General features: G+C 40.0%; 1 protein-coding gene across 3 annotated transcripts in view; it reads right to left on the bottom strand.

The window, feature by feature from the left end:
• Window positions 1-6,313: 6,313 nt before the first annotated feature.
• The window catches only part of LOC138628831 (dual specificity calcium/calmodulin-dependent 3',5'-cyclic nucleotide phosphodiesterase 1A-like), a 36,759-nt gene continuing 34,943 nt past the window's right edge, over window positions 6,314-8,129 (bottom strand). For all 3 annotated transcript variants that reach the window (XM_069712096.1, XM_069712097.1, XM_069712098.1), the window contains one exon: window positions 6,314-8,129. This exon is cut by the window's right edge and continues 539 nt beyond it. The gene's annotated coding sequence lies outside the window, so the exon portion shown is untranslated.

The raw sequence follows: 8,129 nt of genomic DNA, 5'->3' as shown, positions 1-8,129 counted from the left end.
CTTTCTGCCTTTTGTGTTTTGTATGGTTACCTCCCCGTGTCACTCCCAGTCACCCAATCAACCCCAGCTACCACTGGTTTTCTAGTTCCCATTATGTCCTGTCTACCACACCATCCTCACCTGCAGCACATTTACTCCCAGTATTCAACTCAAAGACTGTCACATGGTCTCGTTGTTTCATATCGGATTTTATTTCTGTCTCAGCTCTGTTCCTGTCAGTTCCTCTATCAAACGTTGTCTGTTTGGATTTCACTCATTTCTGTTTTGAGTTTCTGTTTTGACTGCTGTTGTTAGCTCACTTTTTGTTTTACTGCCTGCCTGCTCATGATGTTTGCATTTATGTCCTCATTTTTGCTAAAACATAAAAGCTTCCACAATCAGTGAAACGTTTTTAGGATTACAAACTCCGAGAAAAGACCCTCATTTTCACCATTCGACCCATTCAATCCAATAACCGTATGGAAGTCCACAGAAGCCATATGATTATTTTATTCAAGAACATTTATGTGTACAGGGACCCAACAAGACATCAGCCAGCTAAAATGTAATACTGAGTGTATTGCTTATGTTTAAGGTTGTGTTGAATGTCATCCATTAGGCCTGGAAATACCGGTGTAAAACCTTTATAGGAGCAATTGGCAATCAACTGTGATGTAGCCCATTGGTTTGTGAACTGCTGCTCTGAAGCCTTGACGTCGGTACTTTGGCCATTGCCATCTTTGAGGCCAGAAGTGACCTGACTGCACCACAGGCCTGCCAATTAAACAGTAAAACCCCCAAATATACAGCTTTTTGGGGCCTAATATCTAATAAATGATGGAATTTATTCAGATGGACCACTAGAAAACTAATGAGAAGGGGAGACTGCAATAAGTATCACCTTAATGACTTGTGGAAATGTTTTTATTTATTATTTATTTGTATTTTATGAGAGAAGTTTAACAGGAGTCTATGGACCTAGAGCATTTTTGGAGCCAACCCTAATGTGGCCTTCAGTGTTATTGCGCTTCAAAGCACTTCCACATCGGCCTCATTTTTCAGTCCTGGAAGCTACGTCCACTTTTATATCCAGTCTACAGTGGTGCAGTAGTTAGCATTGTAGCCTCACAGCAAAAAGGTTCCAGGTTTGAATCCGGGCCTTTCTGTGCGGAGTTTGCATGTTCTCCCTGTGCCTGCGTGGGTTCTCTCTGGGTACTCCAGCTTCCTCCCACCATCCAAAGACATGCACATCAGGTTAATTGGTGGTTCTACAAATTGTCCCTTAGGTGTGAATGAGAGCGTGAATGGTCTTTGTTTCCGTCTGTCTATAAGTGTTGACCCTGTGATAGGCTGGCGATCTGTCCAGGTGAACCCTGCCTTCATCCAAAGTGAGCTGGGATAGGCTCCAGCCCCCCATGACGCTGTTCAGGATAAAGTGGGTATAGATAATGGATGGATGTCCTATTAATTACTCCGTTGATGACGTTAATTGAAGGTGCATTGGCAGTTTTGGCATTATAGTTTAACATAAACTTGCCACTGCTAATACATGAAACCTTTAGTAGAACTTATGATTTATCATGGTTTCATATTCATTTTTCTTTTTTACCTTACTTCTATGCATTGTGTGCTTATGTTTGTCTTTTTTCCTATCAGTAATAACTTAACTTCCACACGGAGATCAATAGAATCAGTCAAAATGCCTAAACATACAGTAAATCGAAACGTGATCAGGGAGTTGGCCTTTGATCAGGGCCGTGCCACTTGGTTAAATTAAGTTGGCAAAGCTGAAGCCCTCGTCAGCTGCTGACACAGGCCCGTCTGCTGGCAAACACCGCCAATCAGAATTAAAGTCATAATTATAATGAGCTGGCCAGACTTCACAGGGTGCTGCTGTCACCCGTTAGATTCACCCTCTGAATTCAGAGAATAAAACTCATTTATTTCCAGATGTTGTTTGGGGATATTCTGCTGAGTCAGGAGGCCGTATAAGATCTAATCGAGCTTTCTTGGTCACCAGGGGGCGCTCTAGATGCTGCTCAGAAACTAAAAAGCCTGATCTCTTTGCTTGTACTTCAACTAGCTATGTTTCCAAAAGTGAAAAATGTCATCCCAAAATATTGCTACAGAGGCTGTTATTCACATTTCAGTTTTGTAGGTGACATTGATTCGTATTTTTTGGAGCAGACGCTGTGCTAGCATTAGACGTGCAAAAACTTATGATCCGTGGTGAGCATAGAAAAACTCAGCTGCTGAAAAGAAACAGTGACTATTGCCTTTGATTAAATGTCTGTCCGATGCCAACAGAAACTAAATCAATCTGCTGCAATGAATCTCAGCGTAGGCGGTTTTTGTTTGATGCTGTCGCCAGTGCCAATCCAAAAAGCCATGTGTGTTGTACAATGCATAAAAGTTGAACTCCTTACGTGGACAGAGGTATGCTGGAGACCTTCTTCAGGATACTGACGGTCACCGTCGGATTTACTTCACAGTAATGCAACTTATTACATTTGATTACTTTTTCAAACATATTTTTAAAGGGGCAATGAAGTTGAAAAGTCCTAAAGGATCAATTCAACTTCACAACAGTAAACTGATTACCGTCAAACTTCAATCAGATTTAATTACATTTACAATTACATTACAATTTAATTACATATTTTTTTTCGGAGTAATTGTAACTGCTTAAAATTACATTTACTTTAAATTACATGGAGCTATCTACATGTAACTAGTTACTCCCCAACACTGCTAACTATAAACTGGAAAAAACAACTGAAATCGGGCCCAAAGGGCAGATGATCAACGTTGAGTTGAGTAACGTTGGTCGAGCAGGTTTCTATCACACTGTGTTGTTTGTGTTAACAGCAGCTACTAAGGTTACAGTATGTGATCAGTACTTGTAGCTTCTTGATGAATAACCACCTTCTTTTCTATCTTCTGCCCTGAAAAGGAGGAGCATGGTGGTGCAGAGGTTGGAACGGTCTCGTAACAGCAAGAAGGTTCAAAGGAGTGAAGCTGGTATAGATGATGGATGAATGCTCTCTGCAAACAATATCGTCAGGCTGCTCATATTTTTCTTTGTTGAGTGTCTACAAGAGGAAAGACTGGTCAAGAACCACCGAAGGACTTGGGAGTTTGGCATAAGAAGCTCACACGCAATGCATCCTGGTACATGAAGGCACGACACTGAGGAATGGATTCATTTGGAGTGGTGTGTTTGTGCAGCGGATGAAAGTCCAATATTCACTGTTGTTTTGGTGATTAAAAATAAATGAACAAAAAACATTAAAGTTGTGGCCTGTGAAAGAGAACAGTTGAAACATCACAGTAAAAAAAAAACAAGTATTATTTAGTGCAGTCATGTGATTTATAGTTAGTGTAAAAATAATGATTAGCGCAGCTTTAAACTTTATGATAAAAAAAATATATATGTGGTCTCCAAGCCCAATCTGATGACATCCCTCTTACATCATCTGGAGTATTTTTTCAGACTTAACGAAACTCTCCTAAATATATTTTGTGAATGATTTCGAAATGTAAATAGTCTTTTTCATACAGAGTGCAGTGACCTTTAGGTATACAACATATTTGATTGTCCCTTTAAAAATGACCTCTGGCTGTCCTTTTGGCCTGTTGATCTGAAAATCAGTTTACAACTTCTCCTGGATATTTTTGACATCATGCTAAAAATATATGAATAACCATAAACATAAGAATAAATATAAAGTATACTTTGTATATAAAGTATAATTTCCTCATATTGTTCAAATACATTGTAATTTTGTCCAATCCTACTAACATTGATGTAAATTCCAGGATTCCTTTGTAACAATAGTTGCATTAGAGGTCTGGATTTAAGAGAACTTTCCACAAGATTTCTCTTGTGTTGCTGCTGCTGTTAATTAGGAGCTGAGGAATGTGAATGAAGACATTTGAAGTGTTTCTAAACTGGACTAATCAGTGGATAAGCAGCATTAACACAGATTATCAGTGAAAAGACAAACTGCTTTGGATTGTTTAATTTGGAGACAGCAACATCGATGTCTAATAAAGTCAGAAGAAATATACTTCACTGTTGTTCCTTATCATATAAAATATGTTTATGACGTGTGATCGAAATTAGGAATATAGTCTCGAAGTCTCCGAATAATGTGAGTAGAGTCTGCTGTCACTGATTAAAAGGTCTTTTAATAATGGAAAGTTTGTTTACATCAGCAACGTTTGAGATTCATCTTACATATATTTTATTTATGACCTGTTGAAGGAAACAAACAATACTGTGCACCCATTCCCACTCTCAGATTACAATTGAAATAATAATGAAAATGCCATCTCACATTGTCCAACTGTTTATTCCCAAAATGTTCCATTACGTCTGTTTGTAAATGAAACGAAGTCTCTGCTGCCCTCTGTTGGTGCGTATTTGTAGTGCAGTCACAGAACGAGAACCGCCGCAACAACAGGAACATCGGATTGGTGACTGGCAGCTGAACTGCAGTTCATATGAGCGGAGGGTTGATTTGTATTCATACACATCTCTCAGACAGTGTGATGATTATATTTCATTTAGCTGATGCTTTTATCCAAAGCGACTTACAATAAGTGCATTTCAACCATGAGGGTACAAAACCCAGAACATGATCTTTAAACTGCACGAGAGTCAGGCATCAAAAGGTTTCTGCACTGGTCCATATGCACTTTCTTTACTTTTGTATAAGATGCACATCTTTTACACTACCAGGTTAGATGCTAATCTGCATTTTGTTGTTGTAGTTGGATCTACTGTTTGTCTGAGACAAAGAGCAGCTTTCTGTCTTTTTTTGTTGCTTTTTTATTCATACTTTTGGGTTTGTTCCTAAATTTCAAAAAACGGTGAAAACAACTTCACGGTGATATTATGAGTATGATTTTAGCTCATCTAATTCCAGGCCCTACAACCTCATTCCTGACTGTGTTCACAACGAGAGCCAGATAGCTTGGAGTAAAATGAGGAAACAACATAACCTAATAAATTCCAATAATAAAGGTTAATAAAAAAGATAAGAATCGTAGAAGTTTGGCAAATGTTGTAAATCCACAAATGTAATTTGAAAAGAATAGATATTTATCTACGTGTAATCGCAGTGAAGTCACAGGTTGTAACAAACTGAGTCGACCTTCCCATCATCCTTATCGTGTGTAAGATCATGTATGGTGGCCACGACACCTATTAGAAACATGTAAAGCTCTCTGGAGACATCTCTTTTGAGCAACTGTAGAAACATGGTGGTGCAACATGGCAGGTTAAGTGGAAGAGGACCCGCTCCCTATATAATATCTAATATTTGTATATATGGTAAATCATATGTTACAGTCAGATGTTGGTTATAACTCCACTGCCAGATTTGTAGCTACCGTGTTTTGCCTTTGGAGGGCAGTAAAGTTCAAACATGACCTTTAACCATCCGAAGAAAGAAATCCAACTTGAATAAAGTGATCACAGCAGAGTCCTGCAGCTCTCAATGTTTAATACAATAATACAGAAAACAGCTGTGCAGTATACACACACACACACACACACACACACACACACACACACACACACACACACACATGCACACACACATACTCCCTCTCAAACACACTCAAAACCACATCCACACACACAGAGCCAAAGAGGACACAATGACTATAGCACACGCTGCATTAACAAACACAGTGCTCAGAGGATCGAAAGAGTTTTCACCATCGGCCATTTTGCCACCACCCTTCGGCCCATTAGCCGTTGCTATAGAAACTGGTTTTGCTGATGCCATCGTCACCACGGTGATACTATGGCGGGCACTGTTCTTTATTCACAGTTGGGAGAAGTGACAGCAACCAAACCGAGTTCAGAAACAACAGACGCTGCCTGAACTCTGAACTCCGGCCAGCTTAAAGTAAAATTCAGATTATTTTCTCACAATTGCACCTCCTCAGACTTCTTTGTTTCCACTGACCTTTTGTTCTCCTTTTTGTTTCTACACGGACGGAGAGCACAATGTTATGCTAAACTGTGTGTACATCCGCCTATAAGGTCCTATGAAGTGGTCACGTTAAACATGTAAAGAAATCCACACTGATTCATTGCTGCTGTTCTGCTCTCTGAGGGTTCAAACTGTTGACGTCACAGCAGGAACAATCAGCCTTATTGCGGCTTTCATATCCACTTCAATGACACATGATTTGCTTTCGGCAAGAACTGAATCTCTGATCTCTCCAAAAATGACACAACACATTTGGGCAAATTTGATTTGATGTTTTAAATACGTGTATCTTGTGATACAGAGGACTGTTGGAGTGTTGTCAGAGGACGATACAGGACTGAGGAGGAATTCATGTCAGGGAATCGGTATAAATAGTCGATTCCAGCGTTTAAAGCCTCGCTGCAAAAATCTCTATGGGAATTCCTCAGCCTGGAACTTCTCTTTTCCAAAAGCAAGTTATTACTCTTCAGGAAAATGGTGTCCTCAAAAAAAAACACTGAGGTTTACACACCAAAAAAAACTGGGGTTGCTATTATTTAAATACCATTATTTCATCTGGTTTTGAAACAGTGAACATTTAACATTTACAGTAAACAAACAACGCTGAAACATCGTCAGCCTCCACAGACTTCACTTTGCACCAACTCAAAGCTCATATCTCTGCTTCGGCTTTACTGAACTATACCTTAAATTAGTTTTGCTCTCAGTCTGAACACTTTCTTAAAGTTGTGCATGAGCAAAAATATATTTGGTACTATTTCCAAATACTTGTAAAGAAAATATGACCATTCTATTTACAACATGTGGTCTACAGCAGTGACCAAGCAAGCTGACATGCTGACAATGATAATATTAATGTGTAGCAGGTATAATGTTCACCATATTAGTTTAGCGTGTTAGCATGCTGTTAATTAGCTCTAAGCACAACGGGCACAGTTTTTCTAGATAGTTGGTCAAATGCCGGATACATTTTTTTTTTGTATTAACCCTGGCCTGATAATGGCACTAGTTGAAAAGGTAAATGATCCAATCCAATCGATGAATAGCTGTGACGACATATCACTCAAAACCTTTAAAAATAACAACCTCTCCAGGGCACTACAGTAAAAGTTAAGGGATCACCAAAGTCAATAAAATACATTTCTGGACACCATGAACGCTCCATGGAAATCCTTCGAGACATTTCAGTCTGAATTGAATTGGTCCAATATGTTTTGGTCCAAAACTGGGAGGCCGGAGGAAATAACTCGGCCCACGTACAAATCATGTGTTGAAACTCAATCAGGTCTGCGTCTTCCCAATTTCACGCCACCACACATGGTATGTAGTCGGTCCGAATCAGAGACTGTATACAAAAGTGGACGTAGCTTCCGGGTCTGAAAAATGAGGCGGAAGTGTCTTGAGCTGTAATACCACTGAGTGCAACTACAGGTCGGCTCCAAAAAACCTCCATCGACTCCCATTCAACGAGTCTCATGAAGTCAATTCAATTTCCCCACAAGTTATTTAATTTTTTTTAATTTCTTATTCGTTTTCTGGAGGTCCATCTGAAAATAATCCCGTCATGAATTAGAAAATAAGCTTCAAAAAGAAGTGTTTTCAGGGGCGTGTCTGTTTGATTGACAGGCCGGTGGTGCAGTCAGGTTACAGCTGTCGGTGGGCGGGACGTAGCAGTCAGATCGAGTTAGATCCCCCCGCTCGCTCCTCCCCAGCTCATCCAAATATGGCCACGTCCGGCTCCAAACCGCTCGGGACTAGCAAAATCAAAACTCGAGGCTTCATTTCAGCCATTTACAAACCAATGGGTGAGGTCACTGTTAGTTGCCGCTTGGTCCAAATGCAGCTAAATTTGCCAATTCTTTCAAAAACAGTGAAGTGAGAAGCTGCCAGAACACAGCCGAGTGTGTTGACACTGAGCCTCGATCTGCCTGAATCACGGGGCTGCCTTGATAGCGGGCGACCAGCTCCAACACCCTACAGAATCAATCGATTTTCGTTTTATTAGCTCTGACATCACAGATTGGGGCGTGGCCTCAAGAACAACACACTTGGATAATTTGAAGCCATGAGAGAGAGCAGAGCAGCAATCAATCACACGTTGAACATATATTTTAAGAGGTGTGTAAGAATTTACCTTTCGCT

This window comes from Brachyistius frenatus, unplaced genomic scaffold (assembly GCF_029030835.1).
Source record: "Brachyistius frenatus isolate BFR_SWC_R1_liver_20210118 unplaced genomic scaffold, ASM2903083v1 Contig_106, whole genome shotgun sequence".
In the NCBI taxonomy this organism is placed as follows: Eukaryota; Metazoa; Chordata; class Actinopteri; family Embiotocidae; genus Brachyistius; species Brachyistius frenatus.
This window is presented reverse-complemented; position numbering and strand designations above follow the sequence as displayed.